This window comes from Pyrgilauda ruficollis, unplaced genomic scaffold (assembly GCF_017590135.1).
Source record: "Pyrgilauda ruficollis isolate IOZ18807 unplaced genomic scaffold, ASM1759013v1 scaffold3, whole genome shotgun sequence".
In the NCBI taxonomy this organism is placed as follows: Eukaryota; Metazoa; Chordata; class Aves; order Passeriformes; family Passeridae; genus Pyrgilauda; species Pyrgilauda ruficollis.
In genome coordinates, this window is record NW_024524377.1 from 23,955,742 (window position 1) to 23,979,267 (window position 23,526).

A 23,526-nucleotide genomic window follows, 5' to 3' on the forward strand; every position below is an offset into this window, starting at 1 on the left:
TGTGTATACTGCTAGAAGAAGCTGCAACAGTAAAAATGCCCGTGTGTTTTGAGGTTTGCCTAATTTAACCCAAAACTTCATCTCTTTGAGAAGATGGGGGCAGCCGGGGAGCAGGATGAGGTCTCCACTTGCTGTAGGAGCAGGACTGAAATAGGGTTGAGATGAAGATGCAGCCCAGCCTAGAGGAGCACTTGTACCCTCTCATTGCCAAGATCAGGCATCACCTCAGTTTTCCACCTTCCCCCCATCCCCTGCCATCTCACCCAAGAGAACTGACAGAGAAATATGAAGGAGTGGCTCCATGCAGAACATCATAGATCTACAGGAAATTTCCACAAGCCAAGGTGTGATCCCAGATTTATTCAAATTAGAACAATTAAGGCAATTAAAGGCAAAGAAGTGCTTGGGGAAGGGGAGAATCTACTACCAAACAGACTTGCTATTACAGTCTATCAAATTGACACAAAAAGATTAAAAAGCTGATTTACATTAAAAAAAAGGAATAACAAAAAGACTAGCATTCCCTAAAATAGATAACACATCCTGCTGAGAAAATCACTCCACACGTAAAAGAGAAGCAAAGGTGATTACATATAACAAATCTAATCTTCTCTATTGCTTTAATCACCTCAGACCATTTCACCTGCTTATTTGGAAACTGTTAACCCAAGGAAAAAATTATTGTGAGGACGTCCTCATTTCCAGAGCTATGCTCGAATGGGCTTGTTTTCCTAGACATCCATCCCCAGTGTCTTTAACAACAGCCATTGCTCTGCAAGATAAATGTTTGCCTAAGACTATTCTGTAGTTAATACATATATTCATGACTCAAGCATAATGCAGCAAGGAGAGAGGGTACCAGGAAGCTGTGAATGACCCACCAGGGTCATGGCAGGAGTCTGTCTGTCCTACTGCTGCACAGCCAGCAGTAAATTTTGCCCTGATTTTACGGGTGTGTAGTGTGGGGGCCTGGAGGGTGGCCTGGGCACAGGATGCACAACAGTAGCTTTGCATGTTTTCTTCCTAAAATCCTGACTGGCAAGGTCAGGACAGAGCTTACCTGGGGCTGTTCACAGAGCTAGTGACAGGAGTGTCTGTGGGATGAGCAAGATGAGGGACGATCACCTCTCCTTTCATGGAGTGCCTTCCACCCCGGCAGCTCCAGGATCTCCTTGCGTGCCAAAATCATCACTGCTGGGAGCCGCAGCTGGTCAGCAGCTCATACTCACACCTGTCACAGCACAAGAGAGGGAGGGCACTGCATGTGGTGAGCAGGAAGAGAGCTTTTCGATTGGCAGCATGGATTTACTGTGCCACTGCTGTCAGCTGGGGTCAGTTCGGAGCAGCAGCCCAGCGTGCACCCGTGTGCACACGTGTTGGGGTGTGCGGCACACAGCAGTGCCCAGGTGAGTGCAGAGCCCCTGTGTGCCCATGGATGGTCCCTGCCCTGCACACCACACCAACACACAGCCTGCAAGCAGCTGTGGCACAGCTGTGCTGACCTGGTAGCTGGGAGCCAGGGGCTCGCTGCTGCTCTCCAGGGAGCCAGAAATTGCAGCGGCCGGCAGGGGCACAGGGAAGAGGTGATGTTAAAGCAAATGGATTTCATACACTGATGCTGTGGCCTCTAGTCATGGTGAGCTGCAAAGAGCCCCAGCTTTCAGATGCATGTGGTGTATCGAAGGTGTTGCCTCTGCACTGGCAGCAAGAACAGGAGTGCCTCAGCTGGCTGCAGGGACCTTAACACGCTGCATCCACAAAGGTGAATGTGTTGGCCCTCTGCTATATGTGCATGATTATCTTGAATTTAATTGTATTTGATACTGGGATGCAACACCTCTTGCTAAATCAGCGATAGTTCTTTCTTCGCCCAAGTAGCAGCTTGTGAGATTTTACAGACGGTTTATGTTGTGTGTCACAGCTTTGATCCCACTGAAGGCCATGGAAACTCACTGACAGGGCGGGTTTTGTGTCAGAGCTAAGTGAGTAAATAAACATGCACAGGAAGCTTCCAAGCAGCAGTGGCCTGGAGTGGCACTGGGTCCCGCTGCTGTCACTGGCAGCTCCGTGCTGTGACGGTAAATTCTTGCAGCTCTCCATAACTCACCCCAAATGCCTCATTCATTTTTCTTACAAATGCAGTTTCGCCATAATCTCCAAATTCAGGACTGGCATGAGTGATACATGTAATCCTGGGATGTCAGTGAGTACAGGTAAAAAAATTCTCTCTCCCAGTTTCTGCTTTAAAAATCAGTTCAGGCCGGAAATACGTGCACTGCCCTTTCAGACACTCATTACCTCCAAAAGCCAGGATATTCAGAAGAGGAGAAGACATCAAGCCTGGGTGCATGGAGGGAATGGGGGAACAGCATGCATCCTCCTCCCAGCCATAAATCACAGAAATCGAATTAAATCATGTCAAATTGAGGGACAAAAAGCCAGTTATAGATCCATTTTGCTATACCAGCCGACATGGCTTCCATTTGTGACTCGTTGAGTGACATTACTTATCCTGAGTGCTCCTCTGACAATATAAGCTCTTAATGTGAAGACATGTGTAAAATTACAGTAAAATGAATGAAACCCAGGAAATTATGTAAAGTTTACAGGGCTGCTATTTTTTCCCCCTTTCCTTTTTTGAGGCCTCCTCTCAATTTCTGCCTTCTAAATGAGGATTTGGGCAATGCATCAGCTGACAGTGCCTGCCTGGAGCAATGGGCTCTTCTGCTTTTGATGCATCTGAGCAACTTGAAACTAATACCAGCATGCACTGTACTGTGAATAGAGCTTCACGTTGATGAGGCAAATCCTGCAGCACTTAAAAGCAATCTGTGCTGAAGTGTCCCATGTATCTTCGTCTTCAAAGTGCAACACACTTATGAAAATTGCAGATGCTGTGGTGCTATTTGTCTGGAAGGAGACATTACAGGTGACATATGAACCTGACTTCTCAAACAGATGAGGTCTGTGAGAGGATTAAGGAAACATCAATAAATTAAGATGTAGAATAAAGTTCCTGCTGTTTTCCTTGGCCTCTCTCTTGTTGGCTTGACAGTCAAGTGCTCACGACTGCAAACTTGGCAGAGCACCAGGCATCCCTCCTTTGCCTACTGCTATAATATAAGCAGATCTTACGCTGTGATTCCCCCTTGGTAGAGAAGGCAAAGCCCCAGTACCCCTGGCAGTGTCCCCTCCCCAGCCACCTGCTGCCAGCCCCTTGGCCAGCAGCCCTGTGGCTACGCAAGACATCCAGCAGGCACATGCAGATTTGCCTTGAATTTCTTTTCTTCTTTTTCTAGCTGTGCACTGCAATCCCACGTGGTATCTGTTCCTGAAGTCCATCAGAGACAGCATGGGTAGTCAGTCTGGCTGGGAGCACAGGCATGCAGCTCATGGGTCTGGGGTACAGCCTGTGTCCCCACATCAAAAGCAGGATCCCTACAGAAGGCAGTCACCTGAGTTGAAGACCCACATGGAGATTTCTGGGGTTTTTCAGTGTCCTTTGTGTATGAAATAGGGTTAAATGCAAGAGAAGCAAAGTTTCTTTCTCTGCAGTGACCCCAGGAACAATGTCATTAAACCCATATCACAGCCCCATTTGCAGCAGCTCTGCACTGTGCTTCCCAAGGAGACAAAGTACAGGAAGAGAAACCAAATTCCTGCTGCCATCTTCAGCTCTGCCCTGATAATGCATTGCAGCAGGGCTGGGTAGCCCACAGCCCCCAAAACTCCCACAGGCTGCTCCTGTCCTGGCTGCTCAGGGGAAGAAAACCTGGTTCTGTCAGGAGTGGGTGCTGGCTGCCAAGCCAGGGAGCTGCACTGGATGGACACCACCCCAAAATCAACACTCCATAGATAAATCATCTGAAATCCCAAGTATGTCTTTCATAAAGCATTCATAGTGACAGAGCAAGGCATCAAAATATTTTGCCTTTTCTTCAAAACAGAATTTTTTGCTGTTGCATTGGATAGAAAGGGACTATTTTAGAAAGGGTGAAATAACTACATGAGACTCTGTACCAGCTAAACAATCTAGACTGATCTGAACTACATCTTTTTCCTGACTTGGTTAGAAATTTTGTGACTCCCCAAACCGCATGGAAAAAACTCACAGTGAGAAATTACTGTTTTCTTTATGAGCACAAATCTGGGTGGACATGGTCAAATATAGGAAGGCAGATACAGGGAGCAGATATGACCTGGTCTGACCAAGGTTACAGCAGGTGCTACCACCAGCACCCACGTTCGGCTGAAGCAGCTGGCCAGTGTTACCCCCTTGGGACAGGACTGTCCACACAAGGAATTAGGAAGGACCAAGGGGCGAAGGAACTTGGCTCTGTCTTTCCCAACTGCAATGGGGGCTGGGCAGTAGAATCCAGGCCCCAGAGAGCAGTCTGGGAACGTGCAGGCTGCACTAGCAGCATGACTCCCACACTGAAGCCGGCTGCCAGCCATTCTCCTTTTTGTCAGCACAGTCTGCTTCTCAGGAACAAGGGAAATCTCCAAACCTGGGACATAAAAAAGGCATCAAGCAAAGACACAGAAGTCTTTCCATTTGTTTCATTGCAGCTAATGGGTGGCAGCTACCACTCTGAGATCAAGTCTTCCACTGCTGAAGACCTCCAGCTGAAACATCACCAGTCATCTACAACCTGCCATTAAACATATATGGTCATTACAGCTCCTTTCTCTGCTATTTGCAGCCTCAGGACTTTTTGCTTAGGCTGCACATAAGTTCTTGTTCAGAAAGATTTAAAAGGAGAAAAAAAAAATAACAATCTTGATCTCCCAGAAGCTGTCTCAGGCTGGGGACAGAAATCATGCTGGTGTCCCAGCAGGGTGGCAAACTCTGGCAAAAAAGAGAATTATCAGAGTAACTCAAGGTACACATATAGCTTCTCATGGTAGTGTTCCAAACCCCAGATACTTATGTCATCCTACATACTTCTGGGCATGGCACTCCAATATTTCTTGCATTAAGCCCATCTTAAACAGTACTCCAAGAGTTTGATTTTACTTGCAGGTAGTCACAGGAAAATCTAATTATTAACCAAACCTTTTTCCACAGCAATTTTTCTTCCCACCTGTGTCTCTGTAGCTATTAAATTTGTAATCCCAGAGGCAGTGCCAGCCTTTGCTGATGGGCTCGGCTTTGGCCAGAGGCACATCTGTCTTGGAGCTGACTGGCATTGTCTCCATTGGACATGAGGGAAGCTTCTGGCAGCTTCTCAGAGAAGTCACCCTTGTAGCCCCCCACCACCAAGACTTTGCCACACAAACCCAGTCTTCCATCCCAAAAACAAGACTAGATCTGCCAGGAAAGGTGATATCCTCTGTTAGACCCTCTGCTGTAGCAAAAGCTGACGGAGGAATTTTGGAGCCACTGGTATCCCACAGACTACTTGGCAGCCACCCCTGCACAGAAGCTTGGAGGGAGGCTTCACCAAAATCTGCCCAAATATTCTTTGTTCAGATCAGAAAAACCACTTCTTCCTACAAACCTTTCATCACCTGAGATACCTCCCCACAGAGATTACATGAGAGAAATTATGGGAAAAGGAAACATGATGAGAAATGATGATCAAAGAACATTGTTATCAGGATTTTTGGCAGCTTGCTATCATTCCAAATGTAGGCATGGCAGATATTGCTCTGGAGCACTGATGGGCCCACGGCTGCATAGCAGTCCATGCTAAGTGAGATGTCCGTAACAAGCAGGAATCCTGCACAAAGAAATCAGTGCTGGGAAAAACCAGACTTCCTCCCCAAAGGTGTCTGACCTGGGGTAGTTCATGTGAGCTTGCCTAACAGACACCATCACCCAAATTTTAACTTGTTTAAGTGACTGGCACCCAGCCCACTGCTCTTTGCAGATGAAGCCAACCCCAGGCTATCTGGCCTGTGCAGCTGTTTAACCTGAGGTTATTCCTCGTGGACTGTGGTTGGCACACTCTAACAGAGCTTTGGCATTGTGCTTACAGAAACAGCTCGTTTCTGTTCACTAGGAGTCAGTGCTGCAGTTTGATGCTTTCTCTTGCATTCTCAGGTTCCCGTGGCTCCCACACTTCTGCCTTGCTGAGATGTTTGTGTCAGCCAACTCATGGAAATTTGGCACTGAAATTGTACAGTGTTGCGTTGTTTTCTCACTCTACAGTTCATGATCCCTCCCGTTCCTGTCAAATCACAGTTACGATCAGGGTGGCCAAGCCTCAAAGACAAAAGCATCTTTGGGATGTTTAACCCACCTTCTTCTTGGACATGTAGTTGATGTAGCCATGGTCAAAGTGACAGCAAGCCCAAAGAATGAGAGGAGGATGAAATTCAGAGCTTAGAAACACAAAAACCTCTGTAACTCAGGGCAGGTCTTGTGTCCGCCATGGGAATCAGTGGTGGCAGACATCAGGAGCAAGGTCAGACCTGACTAAAGCTTTGCAAACTACAGAGCTTCTACTGCATTTCCATTTTGCAGAAGTCAAGACTCATCCAGATGAGGTTCAGCAGAAACTCCAAATTGAGGCAAGAAACCTGGATAGGTAGCATCCAATTTGTTCTTTCTCTGCTAAAAGCATCCATGAATGAAAACAAACTGGATCTTTAAATTGGTTTTGCTTGTATGCTTATGCTCCCAAAAGAGCTAAATGTATTTGGCAGATTGAGACAGGTGTGATGGGCATAGGGCTAGAGATCACCCATGCCCCAGAGCTAAATAGAATTGAGGAAATACTCTCTGCTAAGGAACATCAGCTTTCCATGTGCTGCCTCCAGATACAGTAGCATCCTTCCCACTGTTCTTACTCTTTTCCTACTGATAGAAATGGGCAGGAGAGTTCCTCTCCCAGAATGACTTACTCTCCATTCAGAGCAGAATCTTTCCAAGGTGAAGCTATTCAAATTAAACCACAAATCTTCTCATCTAGAGATAACACTGCTGCCTTCCCAAACCTGTTCTCATTTTCTTTTGCCATTTTGACACCATTAGCCTTCCACAAGCACTAGCACACACAGAGATAATTCTGTTAATTTTATCGTGCTTGGAAAGGCACAGAACAGCCTAAACTCAGCCAAATACTTGGCTCTGCCTTTTCCCCATCGTATAATATCCTTTTGTATAGCTCTGCGTGGCAACTCATTTATATCAAACCTTACCAGTTAAGGGAGGAGGAAAGGGGGGCAATCAATAGTTATCTTGCCAAGGGGATCTGAGTCAGTAGCCTCTGCTTTTCCTGCACACAGAGCCAGCTCCCACTCGTTGCTCTCCAGCCAGGCTGGTGCTGTGAATCCCATGGCTCCACACCCACAGCTGGGCAGCAGGTACCACCCATGGCTGGACACCCAGGGAGCACCCCACAGCCAGCCATTGGTTGTGGCTGGGGGCTTGGAAACACAAAACCTTTGTACCCTTGGGGTTTGGGGGAACTGCAGAATAGGAAGGAAACAAGCATTTCTACAGCTGTATGATATAAGCAGGGGCTGTCCAAAAAATAAATAAATAAAACTGATGCTTTGCCTATAAATTGAGGTGAGGAGCTGCTATTCGGGTGCTGATTTCTGGGGCACATTTTCACACAGACATCCCAGGGCCGTTTCCCCAGCTCTCAGCAGGGGCTCACTGGGGCTGCTGGGGAGCAGCAGACAAGGCAGGTGCAGCACCAGGAGCCCCAGCAGAGCTGAAAACGCTGCTGAGTGTGTTCCCAGCAGTGGCATGTGAGGGTCACTTCAGTGGGACTGAGGGTCATCATCTCAAAGAGGGTCAGACAGGGTCCTTGGGGAGGGCTAGGGGCCCCTTCCCACCACAGCCCTCACCTACACTCCACGGAGATCACCCCCAGAGGGACAGACAGACGGAGAAAGCAAACATTTGTACCCCAATTAACTGACTAAGATTTTCTAAATTAGTAGATTCCTCTCTACACAGTTTTTGCTTCAAGCACAGAGTAGAAAAAAATCGATTTTCTTCTCTCAGTCCAATTCCCTTTTGTCTAATAGGGCTGTTGTAAATGCCAATTTTACTGTCATTTACACCGTGCCCATCTGAGCTATTTTATCAATAGTTAAATAAGAATACTTTAAAGTAATGTGATTTTTTATTTGAATTCCAATTTATGTTCAGATGCTTTGACACAAATCTAGTAAGGAAGGCTCACTATTTTCATAGAACAAATTAAATTGTATGTTATATAGCCACACAAGTAAATATGTTATATCATTGGATAAATAAATACTTGTGATTAGATACAGTATCTCATTCTTACCTACACATAATAGCCAGGCTAATGGAAGTATTGTACAAATCACTGTGCTTTAATAGTTAGCAGTCCATAAAAATCAACCTGAAAGACAATAGGCAAGAATAAGCACACATACAGAAAAAAAGGCTAAACCCAGTTATCTGGACCAAGATTTCCTGCTTGTCCGTTTCTGATTCAAAGCAGCTTAGACTCATTTTCACTTAAGCCAGTGCCTCTGGGCAGAGAGGTGGAAGCATAATTAGTTCTGCAGAAGAAGATGTGGGAGGTGGATAAAAGGTGATGATGGACCCTGCTGGTGGGATGGATGATGGGGATGGACAATGGTGATGGGCTGCCAGAAACAGGGCAGAGTTAAAGCTGAAGAGCCACAATCAGTATCTGGACAATCCAATAGCCAAAACTGCCCATTTGCAGGGAGTTTGGGGAGAGCATTAATCTTGGGTCATGTTGTCAGACAACGCTTTCCTTCTGACTGTGGAAGAGAAAATCAGTTCTTTTTAAGCTGATAAACACATCCCAGCTGGGACCCAATTTGTTGTTTGGATATTACAGGCTGAGAGACAGACTGGAGTCCTGGCATGTTTTAAAGAAATTGTGGCTCTCTCGTCAGCTAAATTAGTAATAGATAGCACGTGCCTGTTATGGAAACCAAATAGGGCTAATGGTAATAGTCATTTTCTTCCACCCACCCTCTTTTTTGCCTGCATTTTGTTTCAGATCAACCTGCACTACTTTTTAAATGTTTTTACTATATTTTTCTTTTTTAAACAACCTCTCCCTCCTCTCCCTAAATCCTGCAGCCTGAGTTTATACTTTTGTTTATACAAGTGGACATGCTAAGAAATGGAGCTGCTGAATGTACATGGACTTTTGTTTAACCAAGACTGTGAGATAGTGATACTGAAACCAAACACCACACACCAGCTCTTCTCTTTCCTCCAGAACCACAATCACTCACCAAATTAGTGTTTGCTAGCTTCTTGAGGGATAAGATTTATTTTTTTCAAATTTTGCAGTCAGTCTAAGTATTATTTTCTATATGGTAGGAACAGGCTCAAAACCAGCAGGCTGTGCAGATAGAAATGGGGTATTTAATATCAGAGTGATATAGAATATACCAGTCTCAACATCCATCTCCGAGTTAAAATGTAGGCCCTTAGGGCCAAAGCTGAGGGCATTTGCAGGAATTATTCCCTAATTTCCCCTTCTCTTCCCTTTTCACCCTGACAGAATTTACTGTGTTTGGTTTGATTTCTCATTTTGGCTTTCACTTCCACTGTGTCTCATACCAGCAGCTTTTTCCTTCATGTGCAGCAGATGAAATCCCATTCTTCTTTGAAAGGAAAAGCTCTCCAACTGGTGTGTTACTGAGAAGCCCCAAGTCCTTCTCCCTCGTGTGTAGGGCCAATGTGGCCCCATGACAGCACTTGCTTCCCGGCATGCAGGGTCCCAGGTACACTGCAGTGCCAGGTCCGTAACCCATTCACATTAGATTTGCCATGCCTGGTTCCTTATTGAGTGCTAATTATTCCAACCATAGATTTTTCTAGCTCTTGAAGCAACAGAAACTTTTTGAGCATACCCAGGCCCACAAGCCATGAAGTATGTGATAAAATGGCTTAATAGACAAGAAAACAGTCGCTATTGTTTGGAGAGATACCAGGTATTTACAGCATGTCTAAGCCCCTCCCTGGTCACCAATTCACTGCAGTTCTCCCTCCTGTGTGACAATCTGTCACATGAAAACACAAGATGCTCTTTAAAGCTTATGTGACCTTTAGAGGTTCAGCCCAAAGCAGTTTTGCTGACATCTGGCGCATGAGGGACTTGCCATAAAATGGGATAACAACAACAACAACAACGGCGTTTCTGCAGGGCCAGCATCTGTCGATCCTAAGGCAGGGAAAGCAGCGCAGAAGAGGGAGGCCAACAGGTTGTACCTGAGCTGGCCCTGCAGTGCTGAGCCTAAGTCACACCTTCACTAAGTCAGAGGGGACAGAGATACCGGCAAAGGAGGCAGCCTGGTGACAAGGGGGTTTAGTGAGAACACAGGTCATCATTTATCTTTGGATAAGGAGTGGGGGTCCTCGGAAGCCTGGGTTACATAAGCGAGGATGTCTCTGCAATGAGAAGACATTGTGTGAAGAATCTGGTCTAAATTCTCAGAACAAAGTAACCAAAATGAGAAATCATTAAACAGGCCTCAAGCAAAGTGAGAAGAAGTTCAGCTTAATGAGGAAGACAGAGAAAAGTGAAGCTGTAATGGGAAGAAAATATTCAGGAGGCATTTTTCATGGATTGAAGGGAAAGCCCAGACTTTTTCTTAGTCTGCATGGAGTTCAGACAGTGGGATGGGCTGGGCTTTCTGCAGTGTGCTCAAAAAGCCAGATTTATTTTTCTGGCTACCCTTAGAAAACACAGCACACCGTCAAAGTGTCAAAAAGCTGCTTGTGCTTATCTGTTCCCACACTCCTGCCCTTGAAACATCGCCTCTGCTTCTGGGAGAGGTGATATTTGATAATTCAGAAATGGGCTGTTATTTAGCTCAGAATGTAACCAAAGCTCTCAGAGCTCCCTAAGTAATGGCTGCACTGGCCAGAGCAGGCAAACCCTGCTGCAGCAGCCTGTGAGCTGGGCAGGTCCTCTGCTCCACACAAGGAGACGGGTGGCGGGGAACAGCTGAATCCCCCACTCAGGGCAGAGGATTTCCCCTCCCCATCTGCTCCATCAGTGGAAGGGACGTGATGCTGCTCCAGCAGGATGGTGCAGCAGTGGGACTCCATATTTCAAGCAGCAGAGGTTAAGCAAAGTGACCAATTTCCTCGGGCTAATTGAGCATGCAATCTGTCTGCTTGTAAAGCCTGTATTTGGCCAGGAAGATTTATTACTATTAGCAATGATGAATGTCTGAGAGCAGTAAGGGCAGACCTGAGCTGCAGGTCATTAACTTTAAGTGGTATGATGTTGAAAAACCATTTCTATTATCAGTTACTTTGTTCTGAGTTAACTGTGAATTTAGACCTAGTTCTGTAATAAAGTGCTCAAGGAGTCCAGTGAATCTTGTTCTCTGTGGCAGATACTGTGGCAAAACCTGTAGGGTTTTGTCCATATCCTGATGAGTAAGCAGTTCTAGCTGATCCTGAGAGGCTATGAAATGATAGAAGACTGCTCTGTATGAGAGTTTGGAGTCAAGCCTCCATCTATCTTGGAAGCAGAGGCTGAAAGGGAGGACTGGCATGCCTTTGTCATTGGATTTCAGAATAACACCTCTTTATTATCTTCATCGTCCTCAGAAAGTCAGCACCAGTTCAGAGCTTTGTCTGTGCTACTGAATGGCCATGTCCATCACAGGGGTGTGGATGCAACTCTGCCTTCTCTTACATCTGCTTTAAAATCAGTGGGTCAGTTTGTATAGGCTGGAAATAGCAATGCAATACTCTGTACAGTGAAAAGTGCTGGATGCTTTGCTGTGTAATGTAATATCTGTCACCCTCCACATTATTTTTTGCAAATACTCTCCATTTCCTTGGGTGAATATCCATTAGTGTATGCAGCTGCAAAGCCCCAGAGCACACCTCACCTTCTTTGCCTTCTTTCCTCCCCAGCAATACTTGTACTTAATGTCATATTTGTACAAAACACTCTCTGTTTCTGCACTGGCAGAGCACAGTGGTCCTCTAGAAATTGTCAGTGAGTGTTTGATACCAAAAGATTGTTACAAATCACTTTCAAAGATCCCTGTGGCCTGCAAAAATGCTTTTGTGTTGCTGTCTTTACAGCATGTACATGTCTTTACAGTACGTAGACTAAAAACAGATGTGCTTCTGTGTTTCCACAGTAATTATTATCTTTCATGCTACCAGTGCAGCAGCACTGACTGCTTCAGACGACATCGTGTGCATTGTGACTCTGCCACACCACAGAGCCAAGCACAAACCTTTCTTGATCTCCATGTCACTCCTCTATGGACCCTGGACCATCAATTGCAATGCTGCATGCAAGGAGTCCACTGCCCAGGGTAACCAACCTGGAAGCTGAAAACTAATGAATTTGCCTCTGAGGCTTAATTGTAAGAAAAGTAATTAATCTTGCTGGGTTTCAGTCATGTCAAGCAAACTTCTGCTGATGAAGAAGAAAACTGCTGAGCATTCCAATTCACTCTCCAAGTCAGCCTCTCCCTGTTGGACTTTGTAGGTAATTGGCACATCGTTCCTATCCTATTTTCTACAAATTCCCCAAGAGGCATCCGTGAAAGGAAGGTCTCAATGTCAGTGAGAGAAGGGGGTTTTGCAACTCAGACTTTTGTTCCCTCTCCCAAAGAAGTTCCAAGTTTGCTTAGTGCCCCAATTTTGCCAGGAAGGGAAGGAGGAATGTGCAAAACAGCTGTCAGAAGGTTCCACAGCAGCTGTCTATGAGATCTCCACACAGCCCTGCCACTGAGCCAGTGAAGCAAGCATGAATCCAGCTCACATCCATCCATGGTTTGAGCCTCTGTGACGGTGCAAGAGATGGAGATACACAACACTGGATGTAATCTTACCCTTCTGGCATCTGTTTTAGTTTGACATCAATTGCTCTCTTGAGCTGTTACATGGGGAGCCTACACTGGCTGGCAGAGACGTGGCCACTGCTCAAGATGCCCTGTGCAAACTCCTCACGAGCTGACAGACTCCCAGAAAAATGCTGAGGAGCTTCCAGGAGGCTGTGAGTGGGAGCAGGACTGGCAGAGGCAGCAGGGTGCCATCGGCCTCAAAGGGGCAGCAGGATCAGAGGCACAAAGGCAGCCCTGCCTAGTCTGGAGCAACACCAGCGGCGCTCTCATCGCTCAGGCTGCCAGTGCTGCCCAGGTTTCTGATGGGAACCTGCGATCTGGTTATTACACTTTATTTGCCTTTCAAGGATCAGAATTTATTCACTTAAATTCTGATTGCTGTGATTCTTTAGGCTTGCTGCACAGGGGCAAGCAATTCAGTTTCTGGGAAACATGTATGGGTGGTAAATGTATGTGATTTTTGTCAGTTGTGTGAGCAAAAAAAGCTGATAAAATACAAACATTAACATAAAGGGCAAAGAGAAGGATGAGAAAACAGTTAAAGAAATCCATGTGTCAAAAAAGAGACAGAGATTGCTAGAGATGGCTACATTTGTTCTGCTCATAATAAATATTTTCTCACACAAAGTACTTTACTACTAAAAGGAGCACAAAGGATGAATCCTTATACTTTGATCTTGGAATCACTTCTGGAAATGTAGAAGTTCTAGCAAAATGTAAAAATGTTCATGTTTTAGACAAATTAAAACATATTTTTAATTACCTAGTTTAATTTACATCTGTACATGATAACAAAATGCAGAGAAGGTACTTTATTAAACACACATTAAAATATTGAAACTGAGCAATGGGGCTAAAGTACAAATGTCAAAACACTACCAAAAAGAACCCTCTACCTTAGTATCCTGTGAAATGAGAAGGATGTGATAGTAAAACAAGCCTTTTTCACCTCTATTGGTGATTCGGAATGAGAAGCATTTCCATTCACTGCCACTGAATGCACCAAATCAAGAACATTAAGTTTAGATTTCTTGCTTGTCTCAAAAGCTTTAAGTGGAAGAAAGATTCTGCTCCCAAAAGGAGTTGCAAAAGACCTACTTAGTGCATGGAGATTTTCATATCCAGACTCTAAAAAGGAAAAATAATTTCCAAAAGTTATGTCAGCCCTACACTGCAGATGGGAATGGGTATGAGCCAAAGGCACAGCAGAGGCCCACAACAGCCGGAGCAAAAACTGGTGGCAGCCAGGGCTACGCTGTCCTGCAGCCTTGGAGCTCCTGTCTGCAGGCAGGGCAGAGGAAAAAGTGCAGCAGAAGCAGAAAATTATGTGTGGCCCAGGCTATAGTACCTAGCAATGAAACAATGTTTTAGCTGTTTAACCTGAGCTGCCTTTTTTTCGTTTTTAAATATCTGCAGTTTATTTTAGAATAACTGTAATCAACAAAATCTGAGGCAAAGTACAGCTGTTATCGCTCCTTGCACCACCTCTTGCAATTGTGGGGGGAATTAGATGAAATTCAGCATAAGTAAAACCAGTTCAGCCTTTTTGAGAAATCAAGACTCGAGATGAACTGAACTAAATGGCACACCAATGCCATGTCATGCAGTGCACCTGGCAGCAGTGTCCTGCCGGGCCAGCTGCAAAAATGAACCGGCTTTGGAGCTTCAAATCTTGTTATGTAGTGCCATCTTGAGGCCTTGGGAAATGAAAAGCAGCTTTTCTGAGTACAGACAGTTTTTACCTGGTTGTAGTTGGAGCAGTCCATTCTTCAGGGTGTATGACTGAGTGCATTCAGCTGGATTGGTGAACAGAAGACAGGGATGGGCTCACCCGGCTGGAGCACCACTGGCTCTTTCCCTGCTCTCTGGTGGCACAGCTCTTTGAAACACCTTTCCCAGAAACATTTCACCTATCCATTGGTGAAAATGGAGGTGCATTTGATACCCCCAGTGACAGACATCACACTGGCGCTGCAGATGAGATTGAGGACAACAGCACATGGCTGCTCCTCTTTGGCAAGGCACAAACACATAGCTGCTCCTCTGCCCTGTGCTGCCAACTGCTGTCCCTCCTGAGAGCTGGCATTGCAGGGAGCGGGTGCCATGTGTGCAAAGCCCCACCTTGCCCCCAGCTACTCTTAACATAGTGGTTTGAGAGCTTAGGTGCCTGGTGGCCACACCTCTGCCACCTCCATCACCGGCGGGGGCAGTGGCTCAGCGCTGGGGTTTTCCATGGGGATATTGTGTCATGATGGAGCAGCAGTCACCCTATGCCTGGTATTGGGCTGCAAGGGCTGGCCACAGGGCCAGAGAGGGCAGGCAGCAGCATGGGAGTCGCGGGCTGGAGTAAAAACAAGGCAGCAGAGGAAAGTCTAGAGGAATAACCTGAAGGACCACATGGGGAGGGCACAGCAGGGGCACTGGGAAGCCAAGGTGCATTGAGGGGCAGCATGGCCTGCCTATGGCACCTCACCTGCCATATGGTGCCTGCAAAGGGAAGAGGTGCTTGGGTCTTGGGGTGACACTGGGGGCTGAGGAAGGGGGTCTGGGCAGCAGCCCTGGCAGTGTGGCACGCAGGGAGGGGGTGCCCATGGAGAGATACCCCTGCAGAGCTGGGGGTAGCAGGTCCCCCATGGCACCAATGTGTTTGTGGGGACATGCCTGGTCATTTGATACCATCTCCCATGGCATACTCCTGGAAGAGCTGGCAGCCCATGGTGGGGACAGGGGCACTCCTCACTGGGCTGACAACTGGCTGGATGGGTGGATCCAGAGTGTGGCAGTGAACAGTGCTGCATCCAGCTGGGATCCAGTCACCAGGGGTGTCCCCCAAGGACAGCATAGGGCCCAGTTCGATTCAATATCCCTACTGATGATCTGGGTGAGGACTTGAGTCTACCATCAGCAAATTAGCAGACAACACCAAGCTGCGTGGGAGTGCTGATCTGCTGAAGTGCTGGAAGGCTATGCACAGTAATCTGGGCAGGGTGGATCAATGGTGCATCATTGGTGGTACCAATGGAGGCAGACAAGTGGCACGAGGTTCAAGAAGACCAAGTGCCAGGTCCTGCACTTGTGTCACAACAAACCCACGCAGCTCTGTGCGCTGTGGCAGAGCGGCTGGAAAGCAGCTCAGCAGAAAAGTACCTGGGGCACTGGTCAGCAGCTGCTAAGCATGAGCCAGTGTCCCCAGGTGGCCCTAGAGGCCAGTGGCATCCTGACCTGTATCCGGAATTGTGTGGCCAGCAGGACCAGGACACTGATTTTCTCCCTGTACTTGGCATGGATAAGGCCACTCCTTGAATGCTGTGTCCAATTCTGGGCCCTTCCATTCGGGACAGGCTTTGAGGCGCTGGGATGTGTCCAGAGAAGGGCAATGGAGCTGGTGAAGAGGCTGGAGCACAAGTCCTGTGAGGAGTGGCTGAGGGTGGGGGGTCTAGCCTGTGGAAAAGGAGGCTCAGCGCGACCTTGTCACTCAGGAACAGCCTGAACGGAGGGTGCAGCCACACGAGGGTCGGTTTCTTTGCCAAGCAACCAGCAAAAGGACAAGAGGACACGGTCGTAAGCTGAGCCTGGGGAGCTTTAGGTTGGCCATCAGGGAGCAGTTCCCCACAGAGGGGGATTAGATATTGGAATGGGCTGCTCAGGGAGGCGGTGGAGTCACCGTTCCCGGAGGTGATTAGAGAACTTGAACATTTAGTGCCATGATCTAGCTGGCATGGTGGCGTTCAGTCACAGGTGACGATCGCACAGGTCTTTCCCAACCCGGTGGATTCGGTGACGCCGCGATGAAGCCCAGGCCTCCGCCGCCCCTCGGCCGCTTCCGTGAGCGCTCGCGAGTTTCCGGCCGCCTCGGCCGCGCGCACGGCGGGGCGGGGGGAGCGNGGGAGCGCGCGCTCCCCCTCCCCCCCTGCAGCCCCGCTCGGTGCTTCCCGCGCGGGCCGCCCCGGGGCGGAAGCGCCGCTCGCGCCTTCCCGCCGTCCGCTCGGCTCTTTCCGCCTCCCCCTCCGGGGCGCTTCGTTCGTTTCCGCGGCCGCTCGGCTCTTTCCGCGGGGGCCGGCGGCGCGCTCGGCCGTTCCCGCCGCCTGGCGGGCGCTCGGCGCTTTCCGTGAGCGCTCGGCGTTTTCCGTGCGGGGCCGGGCGCGCTCGGCGCTTGCTCCCTGGCTGGCGCTCCTCAGTCGGCCGCTGCCTGCCTGTCGCCGGGCTGGGAGCGCCTGTGTGTGTGAGTGACGCGGCGGAGGTGTAGTTTGACGCGGTGTGTTACGTGGGGGAGAGAATAAAACTGCGGCGAGATCCCAGGCGCGAACGAAAGCAGTGACGGAGCAGCCTGGTAACCGGTAAGAGGAGGACGGCGCCCAGCAAACAGGGGCGGGGGGGAGGGAAGGAAATGGAGCCCGGCGGGGACCAGCGGGGAAGGGGCACCGCGCCCCCCGGCCCCCGGAGGAGGCGGCGGAGGACGACGACGAGGGGGAGCGGCGGCGGGGGGCGGCCGCGCTCCCGCCCGCGCCCCCTCCCCGCCGTGTGCGCTCCGGCTCTCGCTCCCCCGCTGCCGCCCCCGGCCCCGCCGGGCTCCGGGGACCCTCCCGCGGGGCCGCCGCGGCCCCCCGCGCCCGCCGGAGTTCCGCTTCCCCGGCGCCCCGAGCGCGCCGTACGGATAAACAAACAGACTCCCGCCGTGATGGACACGAGTGCGTGGGGCGCTCCCCGGCTCTGTAACGAGAAGCTTTTAATAAAATCTGTGCTCGGAAGCCGGGGCAGCGCTTGGTCCGGCGGTTCGCTGTCGCTCCGACTCCGGGAGGCCGCGCCGGGCAGAGGTGCCGGTCACCCAACACCGCGCTCCGGGCGGGACCCGCGGGCGCAGCCCGAGCCCGGCGGCAGGTCACGTAACAGGGATACGGTTCCCTCTTGCCGCCCTGCTTCTCCCCGGTAGTATTTTTAACCCAAAGTGAACTTGAGCCAGGCTGCGGCTGGTAAATCTCGGTTTGGGATTTGCTTTTGCCAGTTTTCCACAGACTTGGGTGCTGCACAGCGAGAGGATTTGACCTCTATCCCAGCTTTAATAGCAAATGTCAGCTCACATGCTTCTTTCCACCTTACACCAGCCTTGCCTTGCTGCAGCTGGGGGCTTTTTTCCCTCTTTTCTTGCCTAGAATAGAAGACAGTGTTTTGACTTTGTTCTACTTTCAAATCCTGGATATCTGCAATTTTGTGTTACAGTAGTAAGCAAAAACAACGTGGCAGACTTAAAAAACTTTTTAAGCAATGATTGTTACACTTCTTAAATGTATACACGGATAAAAAGTTTTAAATGAGCATATGATTTTTTTTTCATGAAATACTTCTAAAATTTTTGTTTCTTTCTCTTAAATATTGGAATGCCGGCTCACAATCTGCTTCTGCAATAACACCTGTCTTTTTTTTTTTTTTTTTTTTTTCCCTTCCTGGGATTAGAAACATGTTTCCTATTTCTTAAATAAAAGACTAGAGACTTCTTAGAATTATCACGTGTCTCTGTTTAGTCCCATGCTGACCACCACTAAACACGATTTTAGAATACAGGAATTTTGAGACTCTGCTTGCATCCTTTCTTCCTTGTATCAACAAATGTGGATTTATACAGTAAAATACGAAGTCACTGAAATAGGTTTTGTTCAAAATGGATATTTGTAATTCACATGTATACTTCCTTGTATGTGAATTTCTGTTTTCTGTCACTTCCACCACTTCTTTTGAAATGAAGGCCAGAGATGCTCTACGTAACTTCACTGTGTAATACCAACATGAGAAGAGGGTTTTTAAACTTTAAAGGGATTAATAGACATCTGAGGACTTCAGTAAGCAATGTAGCTGTTGATAGTGATTAAAAAGAGTGTAATTTGTTGGTGTATTTCATTCATTCTTGGTTTGATGGAATACGCACTACATTGTAAATACAAAAATGGGACAGAAAATCCTTGCTTGTTGTTTTTTGTAGTTTTAGAAAAACAATTCATTTTATTCTGTTTCGTAGTAGAGTGGAAGACTCTCAAATCCATGTTTCAAACACAGGTCTCTGCATTTCCTCACCAACTTTGTCCCCTCACAGGTCAGGGAGAAAAGGGAATGGAGAGGTGGTTGTGTATTTGCTAAGCATCACTTACATGTGACCTAAAGTGAAATTGTTGCATGTAGTAAAGAACAGTGTAATCATTTTTAATGCTTTAATTGAGAGAACACCACTATGCAGATTGGTGCTCTCAATATGGTGTTTGGATCTGCACTGAACAGTCTGCATCTAATTTATTTTTTTTCTTCTAGATTTGGTGATATGTGTGTCTACTTCTCTGGGTAAAAAAAGTAAAGAACCAGTCAAACAAACAAAAAAAAACCCAACACAAAAAACACCCCAAAGGTCTAAAAGGGGAGAGGGGTTTGCTGATACAGAAAATTTAGAAACATCTCATTTAGACTGTCAAGTCATCAGTCTGGCTGTTTCTTGGAAACCTGCACCAGCACAGCTCTTGCTGTACGAAATCTTCTGTAGATCTTACTCTGCAGAGCAGCTGTTCTGCTGCAGTGAGAAGCAGCTCCTCTTGCCTAAGTGCAGCTACAGCTCTGTAGGTGCATATTTTGATAGGAGACAAGGCCCCAACTGGGAATTTCTGTTGGCACCGTTTTGAAACAAATGGGATATTCACACTTCACCTCTATTTTTGGATCTCTGGAAGCAAGTGGAGATCAGTTACTCATGCCACACCTCTCAAGGCTTTTGTGCAGTGAGAAGGCCATGTTAGCTTTCTGTCATTAATCTAACTAAAGTTAGTTTTGTGGGACGTGACAGCAATCCTCAGCACAGAAACAACCCTACCCAATTTCCTTTGAGTTCTCTGGTACCTACTTGCATACAGCTGAAGTTCATGACAAGGCAGTGATTTTTTTTTTTTTACTGAATCAAAAATTGTGTTGCCTCATCTGCAGTCTGAGATCATATTTCATAGTGATTATGAAAACCTGAGCACCCTGCCATTAATGATCTATGTACATCTCCCAACATGAAGGCATTGATACCTATTTTGTTCTTCAAAGCTTTTAGATCACTTGATTGTACTGCAGTTAAAAAAGGTGAGTGAGAACGATTACAACACCTTCCAGCTTTCCATATTTCTGAAACAGCCTTGTCAGCTGCACAGGAGGTGAAAATGTGCCAGGCTCTAGTTGGCCTTTCAGGTAAAAAGAGCACTCAAAAACAGCCAAGAATTCTCTACTGCTGTTTTTGTCTGGCAGTGCTGGATTTACAGTATTATGTGTCAAGTGGAAAGAATAGAAAACTCAGTGTTGGAAGAGACACTTTAAGGTGAGAGGATAAAGAATTTGGAGGAAGCCTGTTCCTGTTTGGATGCATATATATGTTTATCTGACATGTACATACACACAAGTTTATAAAGCAGCGCTGCTACTTGTTAGTTACTTGCAGTGTGTTTTGAGTAGAGTGCAGGGAAGTACAGGATATTATCCTAAGATGATAAGCATTCCTATTTTTGTTCTAAGAATATTGTAAGAGCTGATATTTTGTAAAAAAAAAAAGACCATTAGGTGAAAAATGGAAAAATAGTTCTGAAGATAGGAGAGTCCTGCCAATTGCTGTTCTGGATTTTGTTACTTTTCAGTTGTTCTCTGACAGACTACACTGGCTACTTGAGACACAGTTGCAGGAAGCCTTACAGTGAACTCTTTGGAACCTACCTTGGTTCAGGAAACTGAAATAAAAATCTCTGTCCTTGATGCTTTCACGCTTTTTGGAGGGGAGAGTTAAAGTGATTTGTAAAAATTTCTGATCTTCTAAGTGTTCAGTGATAGTCTGTTTAGTCATTGAGGTTATCAGGAAAACTCCTTTTCCCTGCACATGGCAGAACTAAAGCTCGGTTGTCTTTTCTTCTTTAGGCAGAAACTTCTTCAGATAGATTTCTAAACTCACAAAAGAGCAGGTAGTCTAAGAAATCTGGGAATTCTTGAGGCTTATCTCCTGGCTGATGAACTGAAACCACAGTTCCTCATAGCATTTTTTGGCAATAATACTGGCCAGAGCATCTTCCATGTCTTTTCCATTGCACTTGCACAAATACTTGGGCTACTGCATGGGGAAATGGTTCAGCTGTTTGAGAGGTGTGGAGCCTGGTTCATTTTCACCTGGATCATTCCCTGCCCTGATTGCTGCATGGCTGCACAGGAGCTGTACAGCTTAATCAGGGGAAGGGATGGGGCTGGAATGAGCAGGGAGATAAGGGCAGCTCAATCAGCTCTGCTGCTAAGTGAGACAGTGCAGCCTATGTAAAAATTTTTAAATTATTGCTGTGTTTATAACTAAGCTGGATGACACAGATCCTGCTGGGATTCTTCTTGCCGCAGAGCTGGATCATTCAGCTAAGTCTAAGTTCTTACATGTGCTAACCACGAGCAAATGAACATGAGTAACAGCTGTTCCCAAACTTCAATATAATGTATTAAACTGGTTTGTTGTGCTGCTTATTTACTTGTCTCAAACACCTTTTCTGTGTGTGTTTTAGCAAGTTTCTGTGCACTTCCTCTACTTCCTTTTTTCAATTCACATTTTAAGTTCACTTGTTGCTATTCACTGCAGCCCTTTGCTGCAATATTGTAGTCATCTCTTCAGAAACTCTGCAACCTCCTGTGACATTTTGGGTCCAATATTACATGCACTTTTCTTATAGGTGCTGCCTTAAATCTCTCATTCTCTATGCTGTTCCAGTATCAATTGGATTTCACTTCCCCTTGCACCTTTCCTTGGGCTTGAATGTCAAAATCTCTTCTCATCTGTAAAATCTCTCTCATCATCTTTTATACCCCATTAAATAATGGATGGGAAGCATTATTTTCTTGCCTTTTTTTTCTGATGACACAGCATCTGGCTGTGTGTAGCTGGCCTGGCCTCAGAATGCACTGGTGCCTGCCCATTGCTCCAAGTAACCTACAATATGAGCAGGATTTGTAAATTTACACCTTTCTGGATTGTAGAGAGCTTTCTTTCTCTTGAGGAAAAAAAAAAAAAAAAGCCTAGGGCATTACTGTACGTGTAGAACCCCTGCCCTCTGTGAAACTCATCCAAATTTTCCTTTTGTGCTGATAGGAAAATTCTGAGAGATAAAAAGGAAGGGAAGGTGTGAGAAAGGTTACTGTGTACTAATGCCACAGTACAACCAACAAAAGTAATCTGTTGCTGTGGTTTTGTCTGAGCTGATACAGCTGCATGTGGCTCTCAGGAGACAGAGTCTTGCTGTCTCCCTCCTGCTCCTGGCTGTGTGGTGTTGGACCATCCCTTTACATTGTCTGTAGTGTTGATTGTATACAAAACCTAATAACCCAGTTCAAATCACTAACCCAGGAGAGAACTTTTTTAGTAGATAATTTTCTCCTGCATGGGTGAGCTGAATTAGTTGGTGATTGAGATTTGTTTGAGCTGGTGGCACAAACGCCAATGCAGATTTGCAGTGACAGTAGGGGAAGGAAGGAGGGGTACGCAATTTCTCCCTTCAGCAGCAGAGAGCTGTGTCAGCAGACCCATCTTGGGGAATGGCAGCAATATCCATGACTTGGAGCAAGAAGGAAGAGTTGGACTCTGTCCATAGTGATCAGAGCCACATGAGTTTGTATTTGCAGCTAGGAAGGCTAAGAACACAGTAAGTCGAAAAATAAACAACAACGACAAAAAGAACCAAATAAGGAAAGTTCCCTTGTTTTAAAAGATTGGTGATACCTGTGTGATTGAATTAACTGCTCCTTATCAGAGGCAGATTTCAGTCTTCTCAAGAGGTTAGATCAGTGTACCTTTTAGGTACTTTTCATGATGAGAAGCCCAGTCAGCAGGGGAGAATGATGTGTAACGTCTGTTTAATGAAGCCTAAGTTGAAATACAAAGCTCCAGAAGGGATCCAGGTCCAACTCTTGGTGCACGTCCTGTCAGTGGGCCTGGCAGTGAGCTCGCTGTCGTGTCACTGCTGCTACAAACTGATAACTGCCTTGGCCTGCCTTCCAGATTGTAAAATAATTAATGGTGGCTGAAACTACTGGCCTGGAAGTTGTAGTGTAAAGTTAATGTGGATGTGTAACCAGTGCACATTACCCTGAACTGGGGAGGGAAAGAAGTGTGTTACCTGCTGCAAATAGCTGCTTTGTCAGCAGCATGGCTGTTTGAAAAATACATCTCTGCCCAATCCTCAGAAAGTTAATGTTGATTATATAAAAAATACTCATCCTGTTTCCAGCCTCCCACTCCTAACAGAGTCATCACAACAGTAATCAAGTTACAGAATAGAGGTGGTTTTTTTCAGCATCTTTGTTGGCTTCCCACAATCTCATGACACCTATACCCATGGTTTGATTTACCTTGCTTTCATTGACAGGGCTGGCTGCAGCAGGGTAGACTTGGCTCCACCTTCCCTGTTCCTGCTTCTCTTCACAGTACGACTGAACTGGATCAGAGAACTGGTCCAGGCGAGGAATTGTGGTTCCTTGTCTGTAGTGCAAATTGATTGCCTGGTGCCGTTTACTAGACAGCTTTACAGACAGGTGTAAATAAGAAAGAATTTAGAGGAAACCAGAGCCTGAGCTGGCAATGATGCCAGCAGAAATGCTAGCAAAACTGTAGTTGCAGAAAGCAAAATGGAGATTTTCTTTTGTGTGCAACACACTGATGTGATGGATTCTGTTTCTTTCTCTTGTCCTTTCTGG

The 23,526-nt window shown here is 46.7% G+C and overlaps 1 protein-coding gene across 4 annotated transcripts in view; it reads left to right on the forward strand.

The window, feature by feature from the left end:
• The first annotated feature begins 16,754 nt into the window (after positions 1-16,754).
• CREB1 (cAMP responsive element binding protein 1) overlaps positions 16,755-23,526 on the forward strand; it is a 39,877-nt gene continuing 33,105 nt past the window's right edge. For 2 of the 4 annotated variants that reach the window (XM_041472853.1, XM_041472856.1), the window contains exon 1: positions 16,755-17,138. The gene's annotated coding sequence lies outside the window, so the exon portion shown is untranslated. Of the gene's footprint in view, positions 17,139-19,866; positions 19,903-23,198; positions 23,290-23,526 lie in introns of all 4 variants that reach the window. The other 2 variants (XM_041472855.1, XM_041472854.1) reach the window with 2 other exon arrangements.